Genomic DNA, 11,293 nt, shown 5'->3' on the forward strand with positions numbered 1-11,293 from the left:
TTTTTTTGGCAAAAAACTTTTGGTCTCAGATTCGATTGAAACGATCCTTATCCGACCAATTGGACCCTCAGGAACTCAGAAATCGCAGCGAAAGGAGCGTAGGACCAACGTGAGAGAAATGGCGAGCGAAAAAGCACCTGCTGAAAAATGTCAAAAATTCAGGTTCTGGTTTTTTGGCTGTAACTTTTGATGCGTTGATCGCAGCGTATTGGGACTGCGCCCAATCGATTTCTTTCGCGAAATTACGTCCGATCAGTGCTACAATTAATTAATTCCAGCACTTCTCAAAATCGCCAAAATTATCGTCAAAAATGGAAAGGGGTTAGCCTTACTTTTTTTTTTGGCAAAAAACTTTTGGTCTCAGATTCGATTGAAACGATCCTTATCCGACCAATTGGACCCTCAGGAACTCAGAAATCGCAGCGAAACGAGCGTAGGACCAACAGGAGAGGAATGGCGAGCGAAGAAGCACCTGCTGAAAAATGTCGAAAGTTCAGGTTCTGGTTTTTTTGCTGTAACTTTCGATGCGTTGATCGCAGCGTATTAGGACTGCGCCCAATCGATTTCTCTCGCAAAATTACGTCCGATCAGTGCTACAATCAATTAATTCCAGCACTTTTCAAAATCGCGAAAATTTTCGTCAAAAATGGAAAGGGGTTAGCCTTACTTTTTTTTTTGGCAAAAAACTTTTGGTCTCAGATTCGATTGAAACGATCCTTATCCGACCAATTGGACCCTCAGGAACTCAGAAATCGCAGCGAAAAGAGCGTAGGACCAACAGGAGAGGAATGGCGAGCGAAAAAGCACCTGCTGAAAAATGTCGAAAATTCAGGTTCTGGTTTTTTTGCTGTAACTTTCGATGCGTTGATCGCAGCGTATTAGGACTGCGCCCAATCGATTTCTCTCGCAAAATTACGTCCGATCAGTGCTACAATTAATTAATTCCAGCACTTTTCAAAATCGCGAAAATTTTCGTCAAAAATGGAAAGGGGTTAGCCTTACTTTTTTTTTTGGCAAAAAACTTTTGGTCTCAGATTCGATTGAAACGATCCTTATCCGACCAATTGGACCCTCAGGAACTCAGAAATCGCAGCGAAAAGAGCGTAGGACCAACAGGAGAGGAATGGCGAGCGAAAAAGCACCTGCTGAAAAATGTCGAAAATTCAGGTTCTGGTTTTTTTGCTGTAACTTTCGATGCGTTGATCGCAGCGTATTGGGACTGCGCCCAATCGATTTCTCTCGCAAAATTACGTCCGATCAGTGCTACAATTAATTAATTCCAGCACTTTTCAAAATCGCGAAAATTTTCGTCAAAAATGGAAAGGGGTTAGCCTTACTTTTTTTTTTGGCAAAAAACTTTTGGTCTCAGATTCGATTGAAACGATCCTTGTCCGACCAATTGGACCCTCAAGAACTCAGAAGTCGCAGCGAAAGGAGCGTAGGACCAACGTGAGAGAAATGGCGAGCGAAAAAGCACCTGCTGGAAAACGTCGAAAATTCAGGTCCTGGTTTTTTGGCTGTAACTTTTAATGCGTTGATCGCAGCGTATTAGAACTGCGCCCAATCGATTTCTCTCGCAAAATTACGTCCGAATAGTGCTACAATTAATTAATTTCAGCACTTTTCAAAATCGCGAAAATTTTCGTCAAAAATGGAAAGGGGTTAGCCTTACTTTTTTTTTTGGCAAAAAACTTTTGGTCTCAGATTCGATTGAAACGATCCTTATCCGACCAATTGGACCCTCAGGAACTCAGAAATCGCAGCAAAAAGAGCGTAGGACCAACAGGAGAGGAATGGCGAGCGAAAAAGCACCTGCTGAAAAATGTCGAAAGTTCAGGTTCTGGTTTTTTTGCTGTAACTTTCGATGCGTTGATCGCAGCGTATTGGGACTGCGCCCAATCGATTTCTCTCGCAAAATTACGTCCGATCAGTGCTACAATTAATTAATTACAGCACTTTTCAAAATCGCGAAAATTTTCGTCAAAAATGGAAAGGGGTTAGCCTTACTTTTTTTTTTGGCAAAAAACTTTTGGTCTCAGATTCGATTGAAACGATCCTTATCCGACCAATTGGACCCTCAGGAACTCAGAAATCGCAGCGAAAAGAGCGTAGGACCAACAGGAGAGGAATGGCGAGCGAAAAAGCACCTGCTGAAAAATGTCGAAAATTCAGGTTCTGGTTTTTTTGCTGTAACTTTCGATGCGTTGATCGCAGCGTATTGGGACTGCGCCCAATCGATTTCTCTCGCTAAATTACGTCCGATCAGTGCTACAATTTATTGATTCCAGCACTTTTCAAAATCGTGAAAATTTTCGCCAAAAATGGAAAGGGGTTAGCCTTACTTTTTTTTTTGGCAAAAAACTTTTAGTCTCAGATTTGATTGAACCGATCCTTATCCGACCAATTGGACCCTCAGGAACTCAGAAATCGCAGCGAAAGGAGCGTAGGACCAACGTGAGAGAAATGGCGAGCGAAAAAGCACCTGCTGAAAAATGTCAAAAATTCAGGTTCTGGTTTTTTGGCTGTAACTTTTGATGCGTTGATCGCAGCGTATTGGGACTGCGCCCAATCGATTTCTTTCGCGAAATTACGTCCGATCAGTGCTACAATTAATTAATTCCAGCACTTTTCAAAATCGCCAAAATTATCGTCAAAAATGGAAAGGGGTTAGCCTTACTTTTTTTTTTGGCAAAAAACTTTTGGTCTCAGATTCGATTGAAACGATCCTTATCCGACCAATTGGACCCTCAGGAACTCAGAAATCGCAGCGAAAGGAGCGTAGGACCAACGTGAGAGAAATGGCGAGCGAAAAAGCACCTGCTGAAAAATGTCAAAAATTCAGGTTCTGGTTTTTTGGCTGTAACTTTTGATGCGTTGATCGCAGCGTATTGGGACTGCGCCCAATCGATTTCTTTCGCGAAATTACGTCCGATCAGTGCTACAATTAATTAATTCCAGCACTTTTCAAAATCGCCAAAATTATCGTCAAAAATGGAAAGGGGTTAGCCTTACTTTTTTTTTTGGCAAAAAACTTTCGGTCTCAGATTCGATTGAAACGATCCTTATCCGACCAATTGGACCCTCAGGAACTCAGAAATCGCAGCGAAAGGAGCGTAGGACCAACGTGAGAGAAATGGCGAGCGAAAAAGCACCTGCTGAAAAATGTCAAAAATTCAGGTTCTGGTTTTTTGGCTGTAACTTTTGATGCGTTGATCGCAGCGTATTGGGACTGCGCCCAATCGATTTCTTTCGCGAAATTACGTCCGATCAGTGCTACAATTAATTAATTCCAGCACTTTTCAAAATCGCCAAAATTATCGTCAAAAATGGAAAGGGGTTAGCCTTACTTTTTTTTTTGGCAAAAAACTTTCGGTCTCAGATTCGATTGAAACGATCCTTATCCGACCAATTGGACCCTCAGGAACTCAGAAATCGCAGCGAAAGGAGCGTAGGACCAACGTGAGAGAAATGGCGAGCGAACAAGCACCTGCTGAAAAATGTCAAAAATTCAGGTTCTGGTTTTTTGGCTGTAACTTTTGATGCGTTGATTGCAGCGTATTGGGACTGCGCACAATCGATTTCTTTCGCGAAATTACGTCCGATCAGTGCTACAATTAATTAATTCCAGCACTTTTCAAAATCGCCAAAATTATCGTCAAAAATGGAAAGGGGTTAGCCTTACTTTTTTTTTTGGCAAAAAACTTTTGGTCTCACATTCGATTAAAACGATCCTTATCCGACCAATTGGACCCTCAGGAACTCAGAAATCGCAGCGGAAAGAGCGTAGGACCGACAGGAGAGAAATAGCGAGCGAAAAAGCACCTGCTGAAACATGTCGAAAATTCAGGTTCTGGTTTTTTGGCTGTAACTTTTGATGCGTTGATCGCAGCGTATTAGGACTGCGCCCAATCGATTTCTCTCGCAAAATTACGTCCGACCAGTGCTACAATTAATTAATTTCAGCACTTTTCAAAATCGCGAAAATTTTCGCCAAAAATGGAAAGGGGTTAGCCTCACTTTTTTTTTTGGCAAAAAACTTTTGGTCTCAGATTCGATTCAAAAGATCCTTATCCGACCAATTGGACCCTCAGGAACTCAGAAATCGCAGCGAAAAGAGCGTAGGACCAACAGGAGAGAAATGGCGAGCGAAAAAGCACCTGCTGAAACATGTCGAAAATTCAGGTTCTGGTTTTTTGGCTGTAACTTTTGATGCGTTGATCGCAGCGTATTAAGACTGTGCACAATCGATTTCTCTCGCTAAATACGTCCGATCAGTGCTACAATTTATCGATTCCGGCACTTTTTAAAATTGCGAAAATTTTCGCCAAAAATGGAAAGGGGCTAGCCTTACTTTTTTTTTGGCAAAAAACTTTTGGTCTCAGATTCGATTGAAACGATCCTTATCCGACCAATTGGACCCTCAGGAACTCAGAAATCGCAGCGAAAAGAGCGTAGGACCAACAGGAGAGAAATGGCGAGCAAAAAAAATCCTGCTGAAAAATGTCGAAAACTCAGGTTCTCGTTTTCTGGCTGGAACTTTTGATGCGTCGATCGCAGCGTATTGGGACTGCGCCCATTCGATTTTCCTTGCAAAATTACGTCGGAATATTGCATGAACGAATTTATTCCAGCTTTTTTTGAAATCGCGACAATTTTCGCCAAAAATGCAAAGGGGTTAGCGCTACTTCGTCTTCAATTTTCGAGCCTAAAATTTCCGGTCTCAGATTCAATTTGAATGACCCCCCCCCGACTAATTTGACTCTCTGGAACTCAGAAAAGGCAGCGAAAAGAGCGTGGGATCACCAGGAGCGAAATGACAAAAGAAATCTTTTGTTTTCCGGCTGTAACTCCAGATTCGTTGATCGCAGCGTATTCGGACTGAGGTCGATTGATTTTTTCCGTCTAATCACGTTGGAATAGTGCAATGAACAATCCGTCTTCATACATTTTTGGTTCGTCAAATTCTCACTAAATAGTCATCGTGTTCAGTTTCAATAATATTTTCATATTCGCATGCAAGAAACGATTGATCTTAGAATCACTTCATGCGTCCTGCAATAAACTATGCGTACATTCAGCAGTGCGAAAAAAAGATCTAGAACTGTCAGCGATTGTCAGGTTAGAAAATACAACAGATAAACGTTAAAGATTATTTTTTATTCATAAAATACTGGTTACATAAGATAGAAACACCTTAATACTACACAATATCTAATGTATTTCGGCAGAGGTCAGGTGCACCTGTCCGCAAACTGAGACTCAAACTACATTTCAAAACTATAACATACTTTCACGATATCGTATTCTTTATATTCCGCCTAATACAATGTAAGGTCAAGTTACTACATACTGACACTCAACTACTTGTTCTAGAATCAGGGCATATCAAATAAACTAAAATCTTGCGTTACTAATCCGCCATTCCCCTTCCTCACCCTTCCAAGAATTCGTTGCAAATCTGATGTATCCAGTCGTATGTTCCAATATGTTGTTTGTCGGGTAAACCTTCAGTTTTGTTAGTCTTGAAGACTCATCATACCCTCAACAACGTAATTGTGATATGTAGAACAGCAGTGGACAGAGAACTGAAAAAATATGAAAAAATTTTCATGAGTTTCAGCTTTAACTCCAAGTTCGTGGCTCGTGATGCATTCGGATTGCACGCAATCAATTTTGCTTGTAAAACTACGTTGATATGCCGCATCAAACAATAGAATTTGACATGTTCCAAAATTTCTTGTATTCTGACTGACAAAATGCAAAGAGGCAAGCCTTGCTTTCTCCGCGATTGTTCATAGTGACAAATTCTTTCTATGCCAACAATGGACGCCGAGTCGACTAATTCAATTCTAGTGAAACCAAGAAAGACATCCAGAACTTTATGGAATCAACAGATGAGACGCTACGAAGAAAGTGCGAAAAAATTCATTCCCTGATGTCAGTTTAAAATAATAAAATCATACATATTGTATCCTGCAGAGGCTTATTGCACATTTATGCAGGCCCGAACTCAAAGCATAGTCAGAAACTATAATATTGACTACCTTGGACTTTTGCATCCTCATTGAATAGTCAGATTTACTACGCAATGTTGAGTCATTTTTTTTAAAAATTTTATTTTGTCTTCCACTTCAATATTAATTGGCAACTTATCAATGTACCGTACACTGACATCCAAACACTTGTACCAGAATTAAGGCATACTAAATAAACAGAAACTGAATCTTTGTAACTCTGAATGTCTGATTTTTCCTTCTCAACATTCAAAAAATTCCATGTAAATTTGATGTTTCAGGCCTGTTCTTTTGAGCCGTTGTTCAAAAAGGGCTGCGCCCTGCTATTCCATTATTTTCCACGTTACTGTTAATAACTTTCTTATTGCTGAGGCTGAATGACTTTTCCTCAAACGTGAATAAAGCTGAACATATACATTCTAAGGTATATGATTATGTGTATAATGAAGTCACGTTTCGTGATTACGAAGCGCTCGTCCAGAATTAAAATCGTAACATTTCTGTGAAGTGTAAAATACCAAATAATCATCACACGCAGTAAATAGATTAGGGTCACTGTGACGTAAATTCATATCAGATGCAGCTATCATTCCGTGTTATTTATTATTCTAGTGTGATTTGTAGCTTGTATATACGATACCCCGAATAAACATTGTAAACTTTTCAGCAAAACACCAATGCTGCAACGATGTAGATTTCGACGTGATCCAGGGGTGAGAGAGAAATAGAGAGAGTGAATTTTATTGATGAGACTAAGGACTCAAGGTCCTTTATAGTCCAGGCAATTTACAAGAATAAAACATGCACCAAATGGTTAGTGATTACGATTGCTTGGATTGTAAGAAAGGAAATGATGTTCAATTAACCCGTGATTGAAATTAGGACATCACGTATCCAAGAACAACACTCGTTTTGTCGCTTTCACGATTTTCAACCTGCCACGAAATGTCACTGTGTTAAATTTCGTCTATTCCCATTTCCGAAATTGTGAAATAACGGTTATCGAATAATTTACATTTATTGCTGTGTTTTTAAAAATACAGAACACAGAAGCACGAGGAAGAAATACGATATCGTGAACAAGAATTACGTCGAGATTGAGTAGTTCTGACAGTGTTACAAAGGAACCATTATCTTTTATTCGTAAGCAGTTACTGGGATTCGAAGAATCGACTTCGTATCGACTCTCAGCTATGTTATTTCCAGTTGCGTACCGCATTTAGCGATCACTCGAAGAGAATAATACCATTTCATTGATTTACGTTGTGATCTTATTTCCGTGCTTGAAGCTCTTGTATATTTTCCGACATAAATTCAAAGCGATCACTATTGTCTGGCTGATAAGTCACAGCGCCGATTTACCAAGTCCAGCTCGACGAGCACTGACAAAAAGTCACCCTTAATCCCTTGATCCCAATCCCAGCCGCCATATCAGTTTAACTCCCAAGGGCATTACACTCGGAAAATATTGCACTTTGTATCGATTTCAACCGTTCCTTTGAATGCCCCATACGTTACGATTCCACGGCCGAATTACTCGCCCGACTAAATATACCTTACACTCCTGCCAGCCAGATATATTTTTCTTAGTGTTACGATTTACACGCGATCCAAAAGTGTCAACGTTGTGGTTTAGACGAGAATCCAAAGTGCGAGAAGAGGCATCGGTAAATTACGCTGACTGCGTGGCCTATATTTAAACTCAACCCACTTATTCTCCGAACGTGTCTGAGAAAATATTTTTTTTCATTTGTTTTTTCTTTTCTTTTTTTTTTTTTTTTTTTAATTTTATCCTCACGCGTTCAAACATTCTAGCGGTAGTCGTCTGCTGCCGTCGAGTATGAATCACCCTCGCAGAATCATTTTCAACCTACAGAGCTGCGAATCATATTCTTTGGTAGGCGATTGAGGAGCGAAAAAATAGTGAAAGTCTGATTGATGAATGAATAAAAATAAAAAACAAACCAAAAGTATATATATGTAATTTTTCTTGACTGAAGAATTAACGAAGAACAGATGCAAACTTTTCTGGGTATAATATTTATTCAAATTGGTTGACTCTTTTTTCTCAGAGCCTACAGAAAAACATTGTATAAATGTATTTTTTACAAAATATTTAAAGGGGAACTTACTATTAATATAACAACAGTAAATTACAGGGTTTGTAATTTTAACAATTTTTACCGACTAATATCGTTAAATTAACTGTTTAAACTATTACATGTCTAAGAAACAACAAGCAAAGTTTAGTGTTAAGTTTGGAGAAAAAAAAAAAAAAATTGGAAAATTGGTGGATAAACGCAACGCTTGTACTGTATTTTTATTTGTAGATAATTCCATTTATTGACGTGTACGGATATCCTGCAGGCTTTAGAGAGAAACCGCAATTCTCTGACCGATAAGTCATCAAAGAATTGGGGTATTCATGATTTAAATCTGTTCCAACTTTTAGTACGTCTATCTTACGTCTGTTATTTTACAATATTTACGGTGACAGACGTGGAGGCTAATAGCTCTCTGTCTTCATGGTTCCCTAAATGTTAAAACTGGCCTTGACGTCGTTGGTGAATATTTTTTCAACCAATCTGTAGGTTTTGATGTTTATAAAATATTAGCGAAAACTAGAAAATACTTTATAAACTCTCCATTATAATTCAATCATTTATTAGAGTTAGACACAAGCAGTCTATGTTTCTTAATATACAATTTTCTGATGGCATCCAATTCTTTGAGAACTCATCAATTGTCATTTGTAATTTGTCTGTAGAAACGATTTATTGACACATATCATGTTTACATCGTGTACGAAACTTACAATAAATTTGAAACAACTGTAGCTAATATACATTTCATTTAATTCACCAACATCTATGACAGCGGTGAATTTTTTTTTCAGCGAATGAATTTTTAGTACACACAATCAAATATTATCTTTTATCAAAAAATTTAACACATGATAATAATTCTAAACCAAAACATAGAAGTATAGAATCACGTACGTCTAAATCTAGAAGCTTGGATAATTCTTAAGAAAATATATGAAACGACATATTTTTTCGTATAACTGCTGAGACCAATTCTCAGAGCATCTTAGCAATATTGCCATACGAATCATAATTCTCAGATTTTTTCAAATATATTCTGCTGCGTAATGTAGCTAAATTAAAATTATAAACAAAAAAAAAAAGCGGTGAGTAATTTTCTTTGGAAAACTTGATGCTGAAATTAAATTATTCGACACGTGGTTTTCGCTCACTTAGAATTCACGTGACACATACATCGCAAGGAAGAGTTATAAAATTCAAACGAAGCTCGATGACTGGTGAATCGTTTCACGCCTCGTGTACGGTTTTTTTAGTTAGTTATAATAACATGATTCATAATCAGATTTAGACCCCAACATTTGGCCTTTGGTTATTCTGCTTGAGACACTGACCCAAAGCTCGGCGTAAGAATGTCAAAAAATAATCGATTATTTTTCCCCACAATCGGTTATTGTTTTTTACACCCGCGAACGATGCCGTACAATATCAATTTATGCGATTAAAGTATCAATTATTATCATTCTCTTACTTATTTTTACATTTTACATTTTACATGATAACTGAAAGGTAGACGAATATTTTTACCTGAAATTGAAAAATATTTGAAACGAAACTAAAAATTACGAAAAAACTTTTCCGCTATTATGACTACATACTGAAATAAACGAAATTTTGGTTTCAAAAAATACCAAAAAATCGATTAATTTTTATCGATTCAGTCGAGTCGTGTTAGATTATTTATTTATTTATTTTTTTTTGGACTTGACTAATCGATGTATCGATTATTTTTAGCTCAGTGGTCATCGACTGACTTCTATGCGACACGTATAATTAGTACGCCGGTAGGAATCGTAAAATAGAATGGCTGATGGCACAAAAGCGATAGCAACTATTCGCAGTGCAAAAATCCTACGGTTGTAAATAAAAATATTTTATAACACTTACGATCTCACGTTGATTTTAATCAGATCTTTGTTTAATGTTGTGATATTGATATAAAATCGATGTTGAAATTGTTCGGTAAAAAATGTCAATTTCTTTTTAAAATTCTGTTGCTTTTTGCGCACGAATATTCCATTAACACGATTTGATTTGATGAAATTTGTTATCAGATTGATGAAACTAAATTCCCATTGATCTATCATCCGTAAGTACCATTTCAATTTCACCTAAATCGTATACGATTAAATTTAAATTGAGGTTTATTGACTTTTCTCGTTTTCAACCGGGTTTTCCGATTCATCGAAATCATGATCCTTGGATATCAACGTACGGTGACAAACGTAAAAACCAAGTGCGATAGATTATGGTGATAAAAATTACAAATCAAATAAACCCACGGGTAAATTTTTATTTTTACAACATAGCTACGCGCTTTTCTTGCGTCGTTTAAACGAAATTTAAGCAAACAAAACGTCTTGGTTCTTCACTTATTTTATTTATTTTCTTTCTACGTTGCTTTATTTCTCTCTCTCTCTCTCTCTCTCTCTCTCTCTCTCTCTCTCTCTCACACATGTTAAATACATCTGCCAGCCAAAAGTATCGAACATTTATGACACTGTCATGATGTAACAATTTTCCTATTACGAAAATGAAAAAGTAATTTTAAATTTTTTCTCTCATTTTAGCAATCAATTATGGTTTAATATACAACAGAATTGATATCAGAGAAGTAAAAATTCGAAAAGGTGAAAAAATCGTTGTAATTTTATTAATGTTGTATGTAAATATGGCGATACTGCGGAATTGATGCTGACTGCATAAATTCACGACTAAAGAGAATATCGATGTTTTTTCTCCTGTTCAACAAAGGAATCGATGAATTGAATGAAATAAATTTAAACGGAGTGAAGTTGATGGACATTCCGGCATCGCTATACCATAAAATAAACTCGCAGCGTGTCATATATTTTCTTCGTAAGGAGAAAATACGGAGTATGTGAAAAGTTGAAAGCGAACCAGAAATACACGCCTTAGAACTCGAAGAGTTTCGTTGAATTGAAGAGGAGAAATAAGAGAAAGTAATACGAAAGTGAAAAATGCAATATTACAAAAATAAGGATAAAATTTCATCCCCGATTAAAATAACTCTGCAGTCGAGTCGTGTTTCTGCATTACGATTTATTATTTGAGTCGGAAATGACTTTTATTCGTACGAATCTGAGTGTCATCTTATTTGATTAGTTTTTTTTGCCATCGTTCCAACGTCAAGTTTTTCCTCGCGAGAAGCTCGGG

The sequence above is a fragment of the Neodiprion pinetum genome, chromosome 3, assembly GCF_021155775.2.
Source record: "Neodiprion pinetum isolate iyNeoPine1 chromosome 3, iyNeoPine1.2, whole genome shotgun sequence".
Lineage (NCBI taxonomy): Eukaryota > Metazoa > Arthropoda > Insecta > Hymenoptera > Diprionidae > Neodiprion > Neodiprion pinetum.